At 42.7% G+C, this 22893-nt stretch overlaps 1 long non-coding RNA gene across 1 annotated transcript; it reads left to right on the top strand.

Annotated features, from left to right (window-relative positions):
• Positions 1-22005: 22005 nt before the first annotated feature.
• LOC134214610 (uncharacterized) lies at positions 22006-22770 on the top strand. The gene is made up of 3 exons (XR_009979850.1): positions 22006-22060; positions 22137-22212; positions 22287-22770. It is a non-coding gene; the product is annotated as an uncharacterized LOC134214610 (long non-coding RNA).
• Positions 22771-22893: the final 123 nt, after the last annotated feature.

Below are 22893 nucleotides of genomic sequence, written 5' to 3' on the forward strand. Positions count from 1 at the left end.
TTTTAAAACTTCGAGTGTAAATTTCAAAGGATTTCCCGTTGAAATAAAAAAAAACAACTCGGAGAAAAGTTCTTTGGCAGTAAGCCATTATACCCAAAGCAACAACCCAACAAACATTGAAGGTGAATATAGCGCTTATATGACCAAAAATAGTCCTCTATAGCTTATATCGATGGTTTTGTGTAATACTGTCACAACTCAAAATTTTGCATTTTTGACATTTTGATGGCAAAGCACGGAAATAGTATGAGTTTTCTCAGTGAAAATTTTAAAACGACATTTCTTAACATTTATAGATTTCGAGTTTTGCCTGTATTGTCGTTTAACCGAACAAACCATTCTGAAGCCCATCTAGTCTAAAATTATTTTCCCGAAAATGTAATTTGGTCGAACAATTCCTTTGGTTGATAAAAAACAGTTGGCCGTATAGCTCCATTGGTTGAAATGGTCGTGTGGCAGAAAGGGCCATTTGGACGATTGTCCATCTTAAGATGGGCCTTCGGCCTGAAGAGTCGTTCTTTTGAGTTGGTCATTTGGCAGAAAATGCCGTTTGGCCGAAATGGTTGTTTTGCAAAAAGGTCATTTTCGGGCCAAATGGCTCATTCTGTCAAATGACGATATCTATCAAACGGCATTCTCGGCCAAATGATCTACTCGGTTACTGACTTTTTCGACCACACGACCATTCCTGCCAATGGCATTGAACTGTTAGGGCAAACAACTTCTCGGCCAAATTACAAGTTCAACCTAATGTGCCTTTGCGCTTCCAGCCAAATGTCATTTTTGGTCAAACCATTTTCGACCTAATACCATTTCGTACAAACGGGAATTTGGCTAGATGACTCTAACCTTCATCTATTGAGGTGCTGAGTAAAATTGTATAGCGGTCTTTTTTATTCTCACGGATAATTTACTTTGTTTCCGCCAAAAGCAGGGCTACTCATATCTATGGAAAGGTGTTTGGCCAAATATGTCATTTGGCCGAGAGAACCTTTAAGCAAAAACCCGTCTAGCCGGAAAAGTTGCCAGGCCCAAAAGGTTGCCAAAATGGTCGTTTATTATTTGGTCAAACAGGTGGATGTTTTTGACCATATAACCCTTGATAAAATCCGTTCTGTAATCTCGGGTACTTATTCAAAAGGACGTATGTGACGTTGTAAACAAAGATTCAAACGTCGATTTGTCCAATCTGATGGCGCTCCCACGCAAACCAACATTACCAATAGGTAGCCGAAGGCTTCCTCTACCTGTCTGTGGTAACGGTTTGCGTGGGAGTGCTATCAGATTCGACAAATCGACGTTTGAATCTTTGTTTACAAAATCACATACGTCCTTTTGAATAAGTACCCGAGTAATCAATATTTGCCCGTTGGACCAAATGACCCTTTCTGTCAAACAACCATTTCGGCAAAACGACATTTTCGGCCTTATAACCTATTCGGCCAAACGACTTTTCAGCCAAACGATGTGTTAGATAAGGGTGCTGTATTCCATTGTATAACCGTTTCACCCAAACATTACTTTCGGCCAAATGCATTTTGGGAAATATTTGACGAAATTAGCAAGTCCAGACACCGAATTTCGGATAGCAAGAAATCGTCCAAAGTGTCTGATGCAGAATTCATTCGGACCAAATTTGAACCATTTGATATTGCACGTCACACAGAAACATATTTGACGAAGAAAGATAGTTTTCAAAAGATAGTTTTCATAGTTTTCAATTCCCTCCAAGACTGCGAAGCCAAATATTTCCCAAATAAGCTTAACACTACAGTCGAGCGAAAAAGAAAATTTCAACTTAACGTATTATTCGGCCAAATGGTCTTCTGACAAATTATTTTCAGCCAAACGACACTTCTTCTAAAGTTTGCTAAAGTTTGATACTCGTATTGCTATAGCTTGTAATATTTTGAAAATAGCCGATTTTGATGCCTCCGGACACTTCTCCAAGGGCATCGGAACTGACCATTTGCCGCACAAGCCCAAGTCCTGGTGTTAGGTGGGACACTAATCAGCCCTGACACGACGGCCCTCCAACGAGACAGAAGGTTTGCGCAGGCCGCATGGAAAACCAACAATAACGATCAATATAAGAGCTAATACGACTCGATTTAAGCGGAAAAGACCTAGACGACGAATAAAGGATCACGATTGGGAGCTTGGAACATGGAACTGCAAGTCGCTAGGCTTCGCAGGTTGCGACAGGATAATCTATGATGAATTACATCCCCGCAACTTTGACGTCGTAGTGCTGCAGGAATTTTTCTGGACATGACAGAAAGTGTGGAAAAGCGGGTATCGATCGGCTATATTCTATCATAGCTGTGACACCACCAACGAGCTGGGAACAGGTTCCATATTACTGGGAAAGATGCGCCAACGCGTGATTGGGTGGCAGCCAATCAACGCAAGGATGTGCAAGCTAAGGATAAAAGGCCGATACTTCAACTATAGCGTCATCAACGTGCACAGCCCACACGAAGGGAGACCCGACGACGAGAGAGAAGCGTTCTACGCACAGCTGTAGCAGACATACGATGGATGTCCACTGCGGGACGTCCAAACCGTCATTGGTAACATGAACGCTTAGGTAGTAATGGAGGAAATGTACAGACCAGTCATCAGACCGTCTGTCTGTATACCGTATCGAACGACAACGACCAACGATGCATAAATTTTGCAGATTCCCGCGGAAAGGATGTCCAAAGCACTTTCCTCCCCCGCAAGAATATCCACAAGGCCACATGGAAATCATCTAATCAAGAAAAGGAAAACTAAATCGACCACCTTCTAATCGACGGTAAATTCTTCTCCGACATCACGAACGTACGCACTTACCGCAGTGCGAATATTGAACCACTTTGAACCACTGCCGACCACTACCTCGCTGCAGTATGTCTGCGCTCGAAAATCTCGACGATGTACAACACACGTCGGAGTCGTCCACCGCGGCTAAACATTGGGCGGTAGACTAGCCCAAGCTGGCGCAGTGACACTCCCAACGGAAGAGCATCTAGGCGCAGCGTCTTTTGAAGATGGCTGGAGAGATTTCAATCCGCCATTGGAAGCACCGTAACCGCTGCAGTACGCACGATGCCTCCGCATCAGAGAAACGACTGGTATGACGGCGAATGTGAGCAATTACTTGAGGAGAAGAATGCAGCATGGGCGAGATTGCTACAACACCGCACGAGGGCGAACGGGCGCGGAACAGACAAAACTCGATTTTCCGGAGCGTCAGCAGGAAGATCGAGACCGTGAAGAGACGGAGCAACTGCACCGCGCTTATAACGCACGAAAGTTCTATGAGAAGTTAAACTGTTCACGTAAGGGCCACGTGCCACAGCCCGATATGTGTAAGGACATAAACGGAAAACGAGCGTGAGGTTATTCAAAGGTGGCTTCAGCACTACGAAGAGCACCTGAATGGCGATAAGGCAGACAACGGTGGCGGTATGGAAATGAACCTAGGAGCACGCGCGCAGGACATGCGACTTCCGGCTCCGAAGCCCCAGTAAATCTAGGAGAAGATCGGTCGGCTGAAAAACAATTAAGCCCCTGGAGTTGACCAACTACCAGGAGAGCTGTTAGAATATGGTGATGAGGCACTGGCTAGTGCGCTGCACTAGGTTTGGGAGGATGAGGTTCTGCCGCAGGAGTGGATGGGAGGTGTCGTGTGTCCCATCTACAAAAAGGGAGATAAGCTGGGTTGTAGCAACTACCAAACACATTGCTGAACGCCGCCTACAAGGTACTCTCCAAAATTTTATGCCAGCGACTAACACCAATTGCAAAAGAGTTCGTGGGCAGTACCAGGTGGAATTTGAGGGTGAATGCTCTACCACAGATCAGGTGTTCGCCGTACGTCAGGTATTACATTATCTATTTATCGACTTCAAATCCGCATATGATACAATCGATCGGAACCAGCTGTGGCAGGTAATGCACGAAAACGGATTTCCGGATAAACTGATAGGTTGATCAAGGCGACGCGACGATGGATCGGGTGATGGGCGTAGTTCGAGTTTCAGGGGCATTCTTGAGTCCCTTCGAAACGCGCCCTGGAGGGAGTAATATGAAGGGCTGCGATTGACACGAGTGGCACGATTTTCACGAAGTCCGTCCAGTTATTTGGTTTCGCCGACGAAAAAAAGGAAGAGGCTCAAGTGAGGGCAACGTAAGCCACCCACCACAAGTTTGTATTGGTGGTGACGAAATCAAGGAGGTTGAAGAATTCGTGTACATCATGACGCATCATGGGAGGAAATCGTACGTAATTTGGACTCCGCAAAACTCTCCGATCGAATAGAGCTCGCCGCCGTACCGAATTGGCTATCTACAAAACGCTTATTAGACTGGTAGTTCTCTGCAGGCACGAGACCTAGACAATGCTCGTGGATAACCAACGCGCACTGGGAGTTTTCGAAAGGAAAGTGCTGCGTACCATGTATGGTGGGGTGCAGGTGGCGGATGGTGCGTGGAGGAGGCGCATGAACCACGAGTTGCGTCAGCTGTTGGGAGAACCATCCATCGTTCACCGATGGGCCGGGCACGTAGCCAGAATGTCGGACAGTAATCCGGTGAAAATGGTTCTCGACATCGATCCAATGGGAACAAACAGGCGAGGTGCACATCGAGCAAGGTGGATCGATCAGGTGGAGGTCGATTTGCGGACCCTCCGCAGACTGCGTAGTTGACGACGTGCAGCCATGCTGCCGTAATCTGAAAAAGTGACGTATGTGCCATTTTACAACATACCGCCATCGGGGGTGACAATGGGTCTGGGGGGTGAGAATGGGTCATCGCTCTCACCGGCAGCCTGGAGGTCGGATAGCAAAATCTTTCAAAAAGGTCTCTTATATTTTAGTCTTCTTGCCATCAGATACATTTAATCTATTCTACAAGCATTCTAAGTACTTGAAACAGTGACCCATTCTCACCCCCATTTGACCCATTGTCACCCCCGACGACGGTACATGTTTTCCATTTTGCTGTTTAAGAGTTCGATGAATACTACTTGTTAACACCATTTTTGTAAAATGGCGTATACGTCACTTTGCCAGATTACGGCAGCATGGACCGTGCTGAATGGAGAAGACTTCTATGCACTCCACACGCCACTCCGGCCTTAGTCTGGTTATAAATAAATAAACGCCCAAGGTTAGCATACGAAAACCGAAAACCTTCCATGTTGTAAAATGAAAAAAATAATTTTTTCATCTCACTTTTAGAAGGTTTGACCATAAGGGAGCATCCATAAATTACGTAACGCTTAGAGGGGGAGAGGGGCTGAGTGAAGTGTGACCGTTCATACAAAAATTGTAGGTGTTTCATACAAAAAGTGACATGGGGAGGAGGGGGGTTTGAAAATGGTCGATTTTTTTCGTTACGTAATTAATTGATCTTCCCTAAGGCTCTATACCTCCAAATAAGCGCCTCTACTTACTGATAATTATCTTAAAGATGCAGTGGCGTAGCCAGAAAATTGGTCTGTGGGGGGGGGTGCAAAATTATCCTAGCCCGGATTCAGGAGAAGATCGATGCGACTCTCCGGCGGCAGCAAGCGGGATTCCGTGCCGGAAGATCCTGTGTGGACCATATTGTCACGCTCCGCATCATTCTGGAGCAGGTCAACGAATTCCAAGAGTCCCTTTACTTGGTATTCATTGACTACGAAAAAGCTTTCGACCGTCTCAATCACGAGAATATGTGGGGCGTCCTGAGACACAAGGGGGCTCCTGAGAAAATCATCGGCCTCATCGAGGCACAGTACGAGGCCTTCTCGTGTAGAGGGCTGCACAATGGAATCTTGTCTGATCCTATCCGTAGCTGGTGTGAGGCAAGGATGTATTCTATCACCGTTACTGTTCCTCATCGTAATCGACGAGATTCTGGTAGATGCGATTGACCGTGCACCAAACCGCGGGCTGTTATGGCAGCCTATAACCATGGAGCACCTAAATGACTTCGAATTGGCGGATGATGTTGCACTCCTCGCGCAACGGCGCTCTGATATGCAGAGTAAGCTCAACGACCTTGCCGAGCGCTCCTCTTCGGCAGGTTTAGTCATCAACGTCAACAAAACCAAATCGTTGGATGTAAACACGGTGACTCCTTCCAGTTTCACAGTAGCCGGGCAACCAGTGGAGAATGTTGAAAGCATCCAATATCTTGGTAGCCAAATGGCGTCAGACGGCGGCACCAAGATCGACATAGGCGCACGGATCAAGAAAGCAAGGGCTGCCTTTGCGAGTTTAAGAAATATCTGGAAAAACAGGCAGATAAGTGAACGCACCAAAATACGAATTTTCAACTCTAACGTGAAATCTGTGCTGTTATACGCTAGCGAAACATGGTGTGTATCAGTGGAGAACACTCAACGGCTGCAGGTGTTCATTAACAGATGCCTGCGGTATATAATTCGGGCCTGGTGGCCTCACAACTGGATCTCAAACAACGAGCTCCATCGTCGTTAGATATACATATAGATATATTAGTTTTAGATATACAGTGTCTTCGGGAAAAAAAAATCATATTTTTTGATGATTTTTTTCCATGTATTGAAATTAGGATGGTACCTATATTTCAAAAGTTCATAATATCAACTTTTTAATTTTTCGGTATAGAACTTCGCAATGCTCCACAAAGTTGTAGAGCATTTAATTTTGAGCAACTTTGCCGAAGAAACCATTTTTCTATCACTTATGATTCACAAATTATGGGCTTTATTATGAATTATGAGGGTTTTTTTTCTAAATGTGGCCCATACAAAGTATCCAAATCAATACATAAAAATATATTCAAAGAAAACCGATTTTCGTACGGAAAGAAATGTTAGATCGATCAAAGTAGGCTGGTCGACAGAGCGCATGTTTTTTTTTTTGGTTTTCCGTTTTTGACGTTACAGGGTTAATTTGCATATTTATTGTAAAGGTTTAGTTACTTACAATTTCCTTTTCTTTGTTTTCTCTTATTGGCGATACCACAAAAATGCAACTAAAACAAGGTAGGGCCGTAACAAACATGATAATTCTGAGTGACGTATTATTCAACCCTACGCGTATAATGAAACGTAAGGGGCAAGCCAGAGATGCGATGCGACGCGACAGTGCAATTTGACAGCCTGTTGATAATAATTGTTATTCTTTAACGTGAGTCGCGCCGCGTCGCATCGCTCGTCGCGTTTATTCTGGCTTGCCCCTAGAGCATTTTCTCGGTTTACCTCGTGCGAGGATAGTATTGACGTTATATGTTTAAATTCATACTGAATGTTTACATACGTGTTGAAGCTGCCATGTCTTATGTGTTTTCAAACAAAAAATCAAGCTACATGCATATTGTTGGTAGTGGCCTAATTTTCTGTTTGATATGTGGCGTTAAAAGTACGTCACTTTTGAAATAAAGTCTTGGAACAAAGTCTACCTTGTGTTGATTACATTTTTTCGGTATCGTCAGTAGGAGAAAGCGAAGATGACCGGTGATAAGTTACTTAAGGTCACTCCTGACGGAATCCAATTTTCAAAGTACTCGCGTTTTCAAGGGCACACCATTCGATACGGAAGCAACGCACAACTGTCATTTTTATTTTTTCACGCATGCTGCGACGCAGCAAAGCTGAAGAAATAAAAATGACAGTTGTGCGTTGCTTCCGTATCGAATGGTGTCCCCTTTAAAACGCGAGTACTTTGAAAATTGGATTCCGTCAGGAGTGACCTTAAAGCTTTATATTACTATATTACTTAAAACTAAATCTCCATCAGATGTGAAAATCTCATTGCTTTGCATTAAAATTCGAAATGTTATGGAAGGCAAGTAATAGGAAAAAGAGCATTTCTTGAACGCAACAAATTTGGCTAAAAGGTTTTAAACATTGTAAGAAATTCCGGAACGGAAAACCTCGAAAAGGCGCAAATCTTCCTCAAGCACGAGATCAAAGTTGTTAAAAAGGGGTGGGTGGGGGTTGAAAATAGTCTTTTTCGGCGTTACGTAATTTGAAAATGAACAATGTAAAGTCAAAAAACCCTGCGCTCTGTCGACCAGCCTACTTTGATCAATCTAACATTTCTTTCCATACGAAAATCGGTTTTCTTTGATTCACATTAAGAAATTTCAAAGGCACATCTTTTTATTGAAGACCCATGGACCTATCTCGATATTTATCAAGTTATAGACGTTTTTTGATTAAAAACATATTTTTTTTTTCAAAATCAAATAAAACACTTTAAACAAAAAACGCTCTCTCATTTTTCCCACCATAAACGAAGAAAAGTGCGAGCTTTCGAATAGAACTAATAGATTGAAAATCGGTTTGCTCCATTTTGAAATATTTGCATATGAAAAAAACATGTTTTTCATAGAAAAACTCAAATAACTTTTTTGTTATAAGAGATAGATCCATGGTTCTATAACAAAAATGTGCGTCTTCAAAAGTTCTAAAAGTGCTCGGAACTAAGTTTTTGCGAGAAATGGATGTATAAAAAGTTATGGGAAGAAAACCGATTTTTAGGGACCGCCCTAACGTATTTATTGAAAAAGCTCATAACTTGTGAACCATAAGTGATAGAAAAATGGTTTCTTCGGCAAAGTTGCTCAAAATTAAATGCTCTACAACTTTGTGGAACATTGCACAATTCTATACCGAAAAATTAAAAAGTTGATATTATGAACTTCTGAAATATAGGTACCACCCTAATTTCAATACATGGAAAAAAATCGTCAAAAAATATGAAATTTTTTTCCCGAAGACACTATATATCTAAAACTAATAGTTTAGGCGCAAATATTTTTGTCTTGCTATATTTGACTGTGGGACCATTGTGCAATGTTGAACAGTTTTTCGGAATGGCATTAGCATGCTTCAATCCATCTTTGGTCCCGGATGATTGATGAAGCTGAGCTGACACTTCGACTGGAATCCCAATTCTTGATTTCAAGTCATCAAGCTTTGTACGTTTCATGTTCAGATCTGTCGTACCATTTCTGTTCTTGGAATCGTACGCTGCTTCGTTAAATACAATCAAATCAAACTTGATTTTAAGAAATAGTTTAACACGGCGAATACCGAGATCAGATTTGAGTAAATCTTAAAGTTCAAATCGCCATAGGGTAAAAGACCCAATAGTGGAGGAACTAAGCACGATCCACCACTATTCGTTCGCTTACACCACGCCTATACTTTATTTCGCTTACCTTAAGTACGTATTCGGAAGCTCATCAAATATATTTTAAACGAAGAGTTATCCGATCGCTGCATAATTTATCTTTCTTACCTAAAATGATACCTCCAATTATTGGTGCAGTGTTCCAATAGTTGCGGTATTTTTTAATTCGTGTTCCTATAGTTGCGAATCCCATTGTTTTCCTATAGGACTCGCAACTATAGGAACACTACCGCAACTATTGGTGCAAAGCAGAGAGAAAGATAAGGTATTTTAATGATACTTTACCGATTTTGATGCAATTCTCAAATTGTTTTCTTCTACTTCGTGTAATGACAGATCAACAAATTGATAGAATGCATGGTTTGCTGCGTTTAATACATATATTGGGTAAAAACAGCACTACCGCAACTATAGGAACACCCACGACTATCGGAACTATTGCCCTATCTGGTGGAACGGTTCTTAAAATTCTTTTATTAATCTTTTACCCATCTCATACAGTTTCATCCTACTAGTGTTTTTCGTTTCTATAAGTACTCAGTTGTTCCCTGGAATTCATGAGTCAGAACGTTGTAAATTGAAAAGGACTACTATTGTAAAACAAAACATAACAGATATTTCTCAAACGATCTGGAATCGGCCTTTATCATAAAGGTGTTCAAAACTATTCCAGAGGAGATAGATAACATAATACAAACAATACAATTGGTCTAGCAGGTCAACCACGCTCTGTACCAAACCGACGTCAACCCACCAAGCCCACACATGTCCATAGAGCCTTTAGATATAACTTGCATTAACTTGCAAATGGTTGAAATATAGTCATTTTTAACGCTGTTTTGTATTGTTTTCCAATATATTAGACCCTTCCGAAGGCATCTAGAGATGATCAAAAAGTTCATGTGACATTAAATTTTCCTTATGGTATGGTAGGGAGCTTTGCTAAAATTTATTGACTCGCGGCTTTCCTGGGAAAACTTGAATACTCCTAGTAACGCAAAACACTAATAGGATGAAACTATATGAGATGGGTAGAAGATCAATAACAGAATTTTGAAAATCGGTCAATAGGCTGCTGTGATATAGCGATTTAAATTTTAAATTTTCTCAAATCTTATCTCGGTATTCGTGGGTGGTATCAGACAATACTGTTTCAAATGTAGATATTTATTGTTTGGTTTTGTTTTTTTGTTTGCTTATGTAGAATGGCCAGGTCGGACTACGTGTTCAGCAATTATGGCCAAAATACTATTTCTATACTATACCGAATGTATTATAAAGACATCAACACCACTAGGTGGATTAATCACGCTTTTTCGGCCTGAAGGTACACAACCTGAACACTCTCTCTTCGTTATAAATCTCCAAAACAATGCCGACAATTGATAATTCAATTAGGCGAATTTACCTACTGACCATCAACCAAACAATTCCACACTAACCAACCGTTATTGCACAAAATCTCCCCCTCTTGCCCCCTACAAAAGAGGTTCCATAAATCATTGCATACGATGGCCCACAATCTTAAAAGGTTCGGAACCGCTTTCTCAACAAGGCCGTCGCCGATGACAGGCCACAGCGCGCACAATGATTCATGTGGGAGAGATGTAGCTGTTCCTGCTCGATGATCTTGGCTTTCTGGGATGGAACAAGGGGACAATTTTCGGCTGCTTTGTTTCTTGCGTGGGTACAATTTTTCTTTCTTGATTCATACGTTTTTAATTTGCCTTGCGATACCGAAGAATAGTTTGCATTGACAAATTTATACGATGATAAATGGACTGCGTGATAATTGTTGAAAAAATGCTGAATGGTATCTATTGGATAGTGGCGGGTAGGCAATGTTATAGTTCCACAGTGTATAGACATGGCGTGGATCAAATTAACATCAGAATAACATTGATCCAAACTAAAAGCAGTAAATCTAGTCAGTGTTGATTTTATAAAACCGGGTATCAGACGACCCGCGTTCATGGTTTTTGTAGAACGTGAACGATTTTCACCAAAACTTCGAATTAGCTAGAATAATTTGTTTACAAAATCATGTACGCCCAAATCACAAACGCCGCAAATGGTCCAGATATATGTATCTACAAGGTCTTTGTGTTAAGTAACTCAAGCTTACAAGCGTATCCCATATTTGTAGTTAATGAATTATTAGTGTTTGAAGCACATGACTACATAATACTTCCTTCAATTTTAGCACCTCGTCACATCAGTGCCCTAATTGAGCTGAAAAGAAAGTGAATATAGGCATCCTATCAGCTGTGTAATACTATAAGGTTGCTGGTGATTCACTCGAATGTAGCATATTCTACACAAATAATATTATCATGACATCACATGAATAGGGAATAGGGCTGTTGCCAATGAATTATGAACCATTTGTATAAAACTTTTGCGTTGGTTGCGTTTTTCAGATATTACACTTTGCATGATGAATGATATTCGAATCTCTTCTTATAATCTACTTTATTTTAAAGATGCATCGTTGTCCAGGGCACATTGTATTTTTTAGTGTGTCGAACGAGTTGAACGCTGCTCCCGTTGTTGTCTCAAAATCATACGCAATAAAAAGTTATCGGCGAAACCAAAAAACTAAATGCGCACGATACTTTGGTATATTCACGTCAGCAAAACCAAATGGCTGAACGGACTTCGCAAGAATCGTCATCTGTTGCATAATATATTCTTCTATGAGGAGGAAGTAACCTAGACAGTTCGGAGAACATCAATTTGGTAAGGTCGTAAACTGGCGTTTAGAGTCACTCCTGACAGAATCCAAGTTTCAAAGTGCTCGCGTTTTCGGGGGCACACCACTCGATACGGAGGCGGCGGACAACTGTCATTTTTGTTGATTCAGCTTTGCTGCGTCGCAGCATGCGTGAAAAATAAAAATGACAGTTGTGCGTTGCTTCCGTATCGAGTGGTGTGCCCCCGAAAACACGAGCACTTTGAAACTTGGATTCTGTCAGGAGTGACCTTAAGCAAACTGAGTGGCATTGCCTGTCGTAAGACGAATTTATTACTATTCCAATCAATTTCACCATGTTGTTATCATAACAGATACGTCTTTCAACTGTAAGGCCGTTTTTAGTGTGTCTCGTTCTTGACTCGAGTCAAGTACGAGGATCTGAAGACGGCCCTACAGTAGAGGTCAAAATACCTTTACTATTCAATCAAGCGAAATGGTGTCTTCCAGACAATTCATCAGTAATATAATGCGCTTCTTTAGAAGTATTTAACGTAATGATCAATCCCTCTAAAAGTGAGATGAAAAAAGTCTATTTATCCTTCAAGGTTTGTGTCTTCGCAAAAGTTGAAGCAAAAGTTTTCCAGAGAAAGTTTGACTAAGTTCGTAATTTTATTATTTTGACGACTTACTACTTTTTATGCCAACAAGCTTTGAACATGTTCATCGTATATAAGCATATAAGTAGATGGATGGAGACGCATGGTTCATTGGTCCATCAACACCTTGTGACTGAACTTTTTGTACGAAAATTGAAAGTTAATAATATTGGGCATGCCAATGAAAGCCATTTCCATCGAGTTGCGATCAAGAACAACCTATCCTGAGGTCAACATGGCCTACTTTAAGTATTGATATTGGAAATTTATTTTTGATTAAACATACCTTACATTCGCTTACAACTCGACAGCTCAGTGAGATATTGAATCTATTTCGATAACTTCCCGCATAATAGAACACAGTCTATTGTTACAATTCATATTATCACCGATTTATATGTTGACTTTATAACTTGCCTCAATTTGCACCACATGCAATTTTAAATTCAGGGTATCACGTGCAATTAAAATACAATAAACCATTTCATTATAATTTTATATACTTTGTATAACTGGTGCTACTTTTTCAAAAAACATAACCAAATTGAATTAGAACTATTACGGAAATATTAATGACCTGTACCAGCACCTTTTAAAAATGATGTACCATTCATTGAAAACATAGATTCATTGCGATGCCACGTATACATTGCTATTATATATGTTCATTTGATATAACTACGATATTCGTTCCAGTTAACTATTAATGTGTGCGTCTCGAAAAAAAAATAATTTTCACAACTTTTACCACCCTAACGGCAGCCATGTTGGACTTGATGAAAACAAACACGCGATCTCAATTAATAAGTCCGATTTTTTCGCTTTTTAGGATTTATTAATAAACCTGAGTGATCAAGTGATTAAGTGAGTTCATAGATAATTCGATAGAATAATATAGTTTAATTTGCATAACTTTTCTGAACAATTGTAGATCCAATTTCTATCTGAAATGGTAGATGAGCAGCAGTTTCTTATTGTTTGCTAATAAGCATAACAGGTACGTACATCTCATCAAATTCTCAACTTTCAATGTGGGAAGATCCATAAAGTACGTCACGCAAAAATTGGTGATTTTCAACCCCCCCTCCCCCCTTAATCACACTTTTTGTATTAAAACTTAATAAATTTTGTATGAGCTGTCACGCTCCTCGGTACTCCCCCTCTCCCCCTAGGAGCGTGACGTACTTTGTGGATGGCCCCAAATAATGCATACCATATGACCACTTCAGACAAAATTAAATTCCTTTAAAACCCAGAACTCTCGCGAGTCGACTGAGTAGAAGAAATGTTCGGCCATAAAATGCAATACTTTATATTTCACAATTCCATTCAAAATAAAAATGAATGAATAAAATCAGAAATTCAATTGAACGCATGTTTTTATTACGATAAAAAATCTCATAATACCCCGTCCTCACCAACAGTAAATGTTACAGTACGAAGAAAATTCTTTATTGTATGATCATATTGTTCGTGCATTAGCACCCATACAATTGTTTCCTTGGAACAAGGATTATACAACACATAGTAAGACTTAATGTACACCGAAAAATATATACTGGGAAATTCCAAATTTTAAATGTTAATTATACTTAACTGCCCAGTACCCAAATAATAGATTTGGCAGTTCCAATACAACTTTCTGTTGAAATTGTATGTAATACTGTTAGCTTATCATTTCAAGGTACAATAATCTATTATATTGTAATAATCTAATTATATCTAAAAATAATCTATTATGTCTTATATTGTTAATTATCACCATAAACGATCTGAGTAATGTTCCGAATACGGTTTAGGATTATGCCGATAGCCCTGAGATGCGTATGAGATTGTCTGCCACAATTTGCCGCTTGCCAAGTAACGGTTTAATCAAATATGACTAAAAATCCTTAAAAATTGTTATAACTTTTTGATTTTTTGAGTTTTCAAGCCGCAAAAGTCACCAAACGGTGTATTTTTTATTTTTTCTAAACTGTAAATCTGAAAGTCTCTATTATAAAGACACACAAAAATAACTCTGTAAAAAAATGTAGAAATGAAAATAAAAGAGACATAATGAAAAAATATTTTTAAGAGGTTTTCGACATAAAACGTAATAAATCTTTAAAAAAATGAAATTGCGGACTTGGCGTCTTCGAAAAAGTTTTACAGGATTTATCAGGTATCAGAACGTCGGCTCCAGGGGCATGTTCACCTCAATTTGGGAGATTTGTGCCATCGCCTTACAGCCTTTTGCATCACACACCTGACGTAAAAGTAACTGAACAATAAGGAAAGGAATATGGATGGGAGAATAAAGGCAATGTTTGGAGAAGGGCCCTTGGATGGGGCATACAACGCATAAGCGTACAAGAGCTTATAGCTTCTTACCACAACGGGTTATGAACAACAAAATACTCTGATCTGCACTCTGGTTCAGGTTTCTGAAGTCAATTTCACTAAGTAAGTGCTTACCAAATATTTGGAAACGCAATTGCGCATAGACTGGGCAGTTACATATTAGATGATAAGAGGTTCCATAAATAATTGAATTCACAACTATCACAAACATATGATTCAACGCGTAGAATATTTGCCATGTGATAGTTCAGTCCACAGTGACCTGTCAAGGCCTTGACTAACACACTACAATTCTGTTTAGACAGATTAGCTAAATAGCTTGCTACTACCGGAGATATCTCCCGGATGTGCAATTTTGTTTGATGACATGAATCCAGACTACTCCAATGACATTTGTGCTGAGTGACAGCCCAAGAGTTGATCAAAAGCTTCACACAACACTTGGATATTGGAATAGCTGGCTCAGAACCAATAAAGTCATGCGATGCTCCATTACGAGCTAACTCATCAGCCAATTCGTTTCCAGCTATGGAGAAATGGCCAGGTACCCATATAAGGTGTAAAGTATTTACTGAATTCAGTTCCTCAATTTGAGTTCGACATGCGATTACTAACTTCGACCTTGAGTTGGCCGAGGCGAGAGCTTTAATAGCTGCTTGGCTATCTGAACAGAAGTAATATTACTTTGCCCACAGTGCGCAGATTGCACTCCACACGTGATGGCAAATATTTCCGCTTGAAAGACAGTGCAGTGTGTGCCCAGTGAATGTGACTGTTCCAATCTCAGCTCACGCGAATAGACGTGTAACAAACAATGCTGTCCGACATACTTCTCTCCAAATAACCAGATGTCCACTCATCCCGCGAGGGGAATTGTGTTTAAAATGTAAGCGGTAACACCGAAGTGTGTGTAGAACTGCGGTTTACAGGATTCTCTTCCATAAAACAGAGTACCCATGGTCGGTAAGTACAAGAAAATGCTTCTTGTTTGAGATGTATGTGTAGTGGGGCCACGTCGAAGAGAACTTCGAGAGCAGCCGTGGGAGTTGAAGAGAATGCACCAGATATTGCCATTAGGCACATCCTTTGAAAATGGCCTAATTTAGACTGAATTGTCTTCACTTCCCCCTTTTGCCACCACACAAGACATCCATAAGCCAAAATTGGTCGTACAACTGTTATGTAAATCCATTTGATATATTTGGGTTTAAGACCCCAAGTTTTACCAAAGATTCGTCGGCATTGGCCAAAAGCCATACACGCCTTTCTGATTCTGAACTCAATGTTAGGAGTTCAGGAAAGTTTTGAATCTAAAATTAGACCCACATACTTTACCTGATCAGTTACATTGATTTCAGAACCAAAAAGATTTTATTTATTTATCATCAGACTAAGGCCGGAGTGGCCTGTGCTGCACATAAAAGACTTCTCCATTCAGCTCGGTTCATGGCTGCACTTCGCCAATCACGCAGTCTGCGGAGGGTCAGCAAGTCGTCCTCCACCTGATCGATCCACCTTGCCCGCTGTGCACCTCGCCTTCTTGTTCCCGTCGGATCGTTGTCGAGAACCATTTTCACCGGATTACTGTCCGACATTCTGGCTACGTGCCCGGCCCACCGCAGTCTTCCGATTTTCGCGGTGTGAACGATGGATGGTTCTCCCAACAGCTGATGCAACTCGTGGTTCATTCGCCTCCTCCACGTACCGTCCGCCATCTGCAACCCACCATAGATGGTACGCAACACTTTCCTTTCGAAAACTCCCAGTGCGCGTTGGTCCTCCACGAGCATCGTCCAGGTCTCGTGTCCGTAGAGAACTACCGGTCTTATAAGCGTTTTGTAGATAGTCAGTTTGATACGGCGGCGAACTCTATTCGATCGGAGCGTCTTGCGGAGTTCAAAGTACGTACGATTTCCAGCCACTATGCGTCTCCGAATTTCTCTGCTGGTATCGTTATCGGCGGTCACCAGTGAGCCCAAGTACACGAATTCTTCAACCACCTCGATTTCGTCACCACCGATAGAAACTCGTAGTGGGTGGCTCACATTGACCTCTCTTGAGCCTCTTCCTATCATGTACTTCGTCTTCGACGTGTTGATGACTAGTCCAATCCGTTTAGCTTCGCTTTTCAGTCTGATGTAGGCTTCCTCCATCCTCTCAAAGTTACGTGCCATGACATCAATGTCGTCGGCGAAACCAAATAACTGGACGGACTTCGTGAAAATCGTACCACTCGTGTCAATCCCTGCCCTTCGTATTACTCCCTCCAAAGCGATGTTGAATAGCAGACACGAAAGACCATCACCTTGCCGTAACCCTCTGCGGGTTTCGAAGGGACTCGAGAATGCCCCTGAAACTCGAACTACGCACATCACCCGATCCATCGTCGCCTTGATCAACCGTATCAGTTTATCCGGAAATCCGTTTTCGTGCATTAGCTGCCATAGCTGGTCCCGATCGATTGTATCATATGCGGCTTTGAAGTCGATAAATAGATGATGTGTGGGCACGTTGTATTCGCGGCATTTCTGCAATACCTGACGTATGGCGAACACCTGGTCTGTGGTAGAGCGTTCACCCATAAATCCCGCCTGGTACTGCCCCACGAACTCTCTTGCAATTGGTGTTAGTCGACGGCATAAAATTTGGGAGAGTACCTTGTAGGCGGCGTTCAGCAATGTGATTGCGCGGTAGTTGCTGCAATCCAGCTTATCGCCCTTTTTGTAGATGGGACACACAACACCTTCCATCCACTCCTGCGGCAGAACCTCATCCTCCCAAACCTTGGTAATCACCCAATGCAGCGCTCTAGCCAGTGCTTCACCACCGTGTTTAAACAGCTCTCCTGGTAGTTGGTCAACTCCAGGGGCTTGTTTTTTAGCCGGCCGATCTCCTCCTGAATTTCATGGAGATTCAGAGCCGGAAGTCGTATGTCCTGCGCGCGTGCTCCTAGGTTCATTACCATTCCGCCACCGTTGTCTGCCACATCGCCATTGAGGTGTACTTCGTAGCGCTGCCGTCACCTTTGATCACCTCACGCTCGTTCGTGAGAAGGTTCCCGTTTATGTCCTTACACATATCGAGCTGTGGCACGTGACCCTTACGTGAACGGTTCAACTTCTCATAGAACTTTCGTGTGTTATTAGCGCGGTACAGTTCCTCCGTCTCTTCACGGTCTCGATCTTCCTGCTGGCGCTTTGTCCTCCGGAAAATCGAGTTTTGTCTGTTCCGCGCCCGTTTGTATCGTGCCTCGTTCGCCCTCGTGCGGTGTTGCAGCAATCTCGCCCATGCTGCATTCTTCTCCTCAACTAACTGCTCACATTCGCCGTCATACCAGTCGTTTCTCTGATCCGGAGCCACCGTGCCTAGTGCAGCGGTTGCGGTGCTTCCAATGGCGGATCGAATATCTCTCCAGCCATCTTCAAGAGATGCTGCTTCTAGCTGCTCTTCCGTTGGGAGTGCCACTTCCAGCTGCTGCGCGTAGTCTTGGGCTAGTCTACCGTCTTGTAGCCGCCCAATGTTAAGCCGCGGCGGACGACTCCGACGCGTGTTGATCACCGTCGAGAGTTTTGAGCGCAGACATACTGCGACGAGGTAGTGGTCGGATTCAATATTCGAACTGCGGTAAGTGCGTACGTTCGTGATGTCGGAGAAGAATTTACCGTCGATTAGAACGTGGTCGATTTGGTTTTCCGTTTCTTGATTAGGTGATTTCCATGTGGCCTTGTGGATATTCTAGCGGGGGAAGAAAGTACTTCGGACTACCATTCCGCGGGAGGCTGCAAAGTTTATGCATCATTGGCCGTTGTTGTTCGATACGGTATGCAGACTATCCGGTCCGATGACCATTCTATACATTTCCTACCTGAGCGTTCATGTCGCCGATGACGATTTTGACGTCCCGCAGTGGGCATCCATTGTATGTCTGCTCCAGCTGTGTATAAAACGCTTCTTTCTCGTCGTCGGGTCTCCCTTCGTGTGGGCAGTGCACGTTGATGATGCTATAGTTGAAGAAACGGCCTTTTATCCTCAGCTTGCACATCCTTGCGTTGATTGGCTGCCACCCAATCACGCGTTGGCGCATCTTTCCCAGCACTATGAAGCCGGTTCCCAGCTCGTTGGTGGTGCCACAGCTTTGGTAGAAGGTAGCCGCTCGATGCCCGCTTTTCCACACTTTCTGTCCTGTCCAGCAGATTTCCTGCAGCGCTACGACGTCGATGTTGCGGGGATGTAATTCATCGTAGATTATCCTATCGCAACCTGCGAAGCCTAGCGACTTGCAGTTCCATGTTCCAAGCTTCCAATCGTGATCCTTTATTCGTCGCCTAGGTCGTTGCCGATTGTATCGAGTCGTATTATCTTCTATGTCGTTCGTAATAGTTGTTTTTAAAGGCGGCTTATTGGGCCTGCGCAAACCTCCTGTCTCGTCGGAGGGCCGTCGTGTCAGGGCTGTTTAGCGTCCCACCTAACACCAGGACTTGGGCTTGTGCGCTTTGAGCGGCACACGGTCGCTTTGGCGGAGCCTACTTGCGGATACATGCAGCTTTTTATAGAGGTTTAACAGGGCCCACTGTCAAACCCCACCACATCCTAGGCAGGCGCCACAACTCGCAGATGGCCTGGGGAGGGATCGTCAAGCCCTTGGACATAGTCCCTGCTGCCCAGAACCAAAAAGATATAATGGACGAATACCATTACGATTACTTTTTTCCGTGAAAAGAACAATAGATGTTTTATTCGGATAGACCGAAAGGCCATATTGGCGACACCAACTTTCAACTACCTGAAGAGCATTTTGCATCAGGTCGAATAAGGTAGTAATGCACAAACCCACTATCAATGTTAGATAGTCGTCCGCAAATCCATAGGTAGGAAAACCACCATTATTTAGTTACCTCAATAGCGTATCTGCAACGAGATTTCACAAAAGTGGATATAGTACTCCCCCTTGAGGGCATCCGCAGACACTTAATTTCCTAATCGCTGCTTGACGTAATGTCGAGTAGAGATGTCGGTTTTTAAGCATCTGGTGACTCCATTTGGTAATAATATTAGGTAGTCCATGACAACGTGCGGCTTCCAATATTGCATTGAAAGACACGTTGTCGAAAGCACCTTCAATATCTAAGAAAGCACCCAAGCACGATTGCTTTCGAGCGAATGCTTTCTCGATATCGTACACAACCTAGAAGAGTCACGGTGGACTTTCCAGATTGGTAAGCATGTTGATTAACATGAAGAGGCATGTTTGCCAAACAGTCATCACGAATGTGATGATCGATAATACGTTCTAAGCATTTCAGAATAAATGAGGTCAGACTGATGGGTCTAAAACTCTTTGCTTCTTCATACGAAGCACGTCCTCCTTTTGGGATAAACTTTACCGTTACATGAGGCCAGGATATGGGAATATACCCAGTAGCAAAACTGCATACTAAAAGCTTTTTCAAAACATGTTTGATATGCTCAAAACCTCTCTGAAGTAGAACGGGATAAATCCCATCCTCCCCTGTAGATTTGTAGGGAGCAAAACTGTTAAGTGCCCATTGAATCGATTCAGTAGTTATCATTCTACGTGCTTGAGCCCAAGACCCATAGCTACATGAAAAGACATCACGAACATCCGAACATATTTTATCGACACACCCAGGGAAGTGCGTATCAAATAAGCGCTCTAACGATTCTTCATCAGAAGAAGTGTAGTCGCCATTCGGCTTGCGAATTTCGCCAACTTGGAAATCCTTGGATCTCGCAAGAATTTTATTCAATCGACTGGCTTCACTCAAATTGGAAACATTTGCACAAAGGTTTTTCCAGCCGGACCGTTCAGCAGATCGAAGAGCCTTCTTGAAAGCTTTGCGAGACAACTTGAAAGAATCCGTCCCTGCTGAATGGCGTCTGTTCCAACTCCTTCTGCACTGCTTCCTGAGCTTAGCCAAATCGGAATTCCACCAAGGGGTTTTGAGGTTTTTACAGAACGTAAAGGGCAAGCTTCTTCGAAAGCTTCCACGATGTGCAACGTTGTAGTATCAACTGCATCATCCAAGTCGGTAGGAGTTTCTATAGAAGGTAGATATCCATGAAATTTGGTAGAGAGCAACTCTGTATAAAGATCCCAGTTTGTTGAACGAGGATTTCTAAAACGCAAGGTCTGCGAAGTAACATTCAAATGATCAAAGTAGATGTAGCGATGGTCAGATATAGATTCCTCATCTGACACATGCCAATTCGTCAACTCGTGACTTCTATTGGAGCAAAGGGTTATGTCTAACACCTCTGCTCTATTAGATACCATAAAGGTTGGGCGATTGTCTATGTTAAGTAAACTAAGTTCGGTACTACTTAAGTATTCCATCAAGCTCTCAGATTGATATCCGAGCTACCCCAGATGAAGTGATGAGCATTAGCATCACTGCCGACAATTAGCGAAAGGCCTTTTGAAGTGCAATATATGACAACTCGTTTGAAAGCATCCGTAGGGGATGGTTCATCATGTGGTAAATAAATCGAACAATAGACGTATTTCCTGACGGGGGTTCCGCCAGTTGCATCAATTGTGACAGCACATACTGTAACGAGCCTTCGGGTCGTTACAATTATTGTAAATATTCTAATTGTTATTATTGTTCTTAGTTTCTTGTTAAATGTTTTCGTTTATATTTACGGTTACAATAAATTAAATAGACTAAAGTTGAACAAATTTCGAGAATTAAAAAAAGATAAACCAGCCTAATGAGAAAAACGGAGATTCACCGCGGTATAGTTCATTGTGTTCATTTTCTGCATTCCCCTCAATAAAATGGTTAATGAGATCTAAGCCAGGTGGTGAGATACCGTGGAATCAAACTGCGTAAGCCACCCAAGATTGCTTGATCCCGCAAAATTTGCATATGAGCTTCGGCGTGCATCGACCTGTTGGGATTCCTTTGAAGATTTGTTGACCTTTTCCGAAGTCCCTCTCACATGGACAGAAAGGTGGCTAATTTAGGCTGTTCGTGTGAAGAGACGCGAACATGCGCGAAAATGATTGATAGAAGCATGAGAGCAGCCGTCGGTATCGCGAAATTACCTTCGTGATTTCCGGTGACGAAATTAATTCGGCGGTTAATCTGAGGATTATTGAAGTGATCAGATTCACTTCGAACTGATCCGTGGAAGAGGCAGGAGTGGCCCAAGTGTTCTCGCGCCGTGGTAGTTTGTGTAAGGTAAAAGTGTTTTCAATTAGTGGATCTTCAATAAAGCCTTTCCCAAAGAAATTAAATTTTAAAACCTTTCCCTCAGATAGCGTAGCTTATTAGTCGTGTGTGCAAAAGTTAAACGGTGTGTTATCGTGTGTGCTGGTGGTTGATAACGACAGGTAAATTGTGCAATTTATTGGTGGAAATATTGTGCTGACACGTGCAACGTGCAACGGTCGTCTCGTGTATTTAGATCCGTGACCACGCCGCTACGACGCCCGACAACCCACACCGAACCATCGAGGCCATTCTTGACCCCACCATCAGATTGCGAGGTTCTCCCGGGGCACGCCGGAAGAGGGACGCGATCGCCAATCAACGCGCCCTAGGCAGGGCATCACCGAAGAAGAAGAAGAGAGAAGGCAACCGTTTTCCGTTCCGTTGGTGACGACCGACGGACATCGACGCACGTGCCGCGTCGCGCCTTAGATGAGACCGTAAGTTTCGATCCGGAGCAAAGCCATCCGTAGGCGACAACCGCAGTCGCAGCATCGTCAGCTAGCCCAGCTAGCCCAACCGCCAACCGCCGGCGAACCGCGATGTAAGATTCATCCCATCCGTTCAACGAACAGCCGTAGCAGCATCAGCATCTAGGCAAGCCGCCGACCCGCCGGCGATCAGCGTGTAGTTTTACCGCCATCGTCCGCAAGTGATCACATGGACGCCGCGTAAGTCGTCCATTCTCAAAGTGAGTACTCATTTCCAAACATAATCCATGCGCATGTGATTTACCGCCGCAACATAGCCAATACCTGTTGCTAGGCGAGGACACGGTACCGCCGTAGAATATGTTGAGGGCC

This window comes from Armigeres subalbatus, chromosome 2, assembly GCF_024139115.2.
Source record: "Armigeres subalbatus isolate Guangzhou_Male chromosome 2, GZ_Asu_2, whole genome shotgun sequence".
Taxonomy (NCBI): Eukaryota; Metazoa; Arthropoda; class Insecta; order Diptera; family Culicidae; genus Armigeres; species Armigeres subalbatus.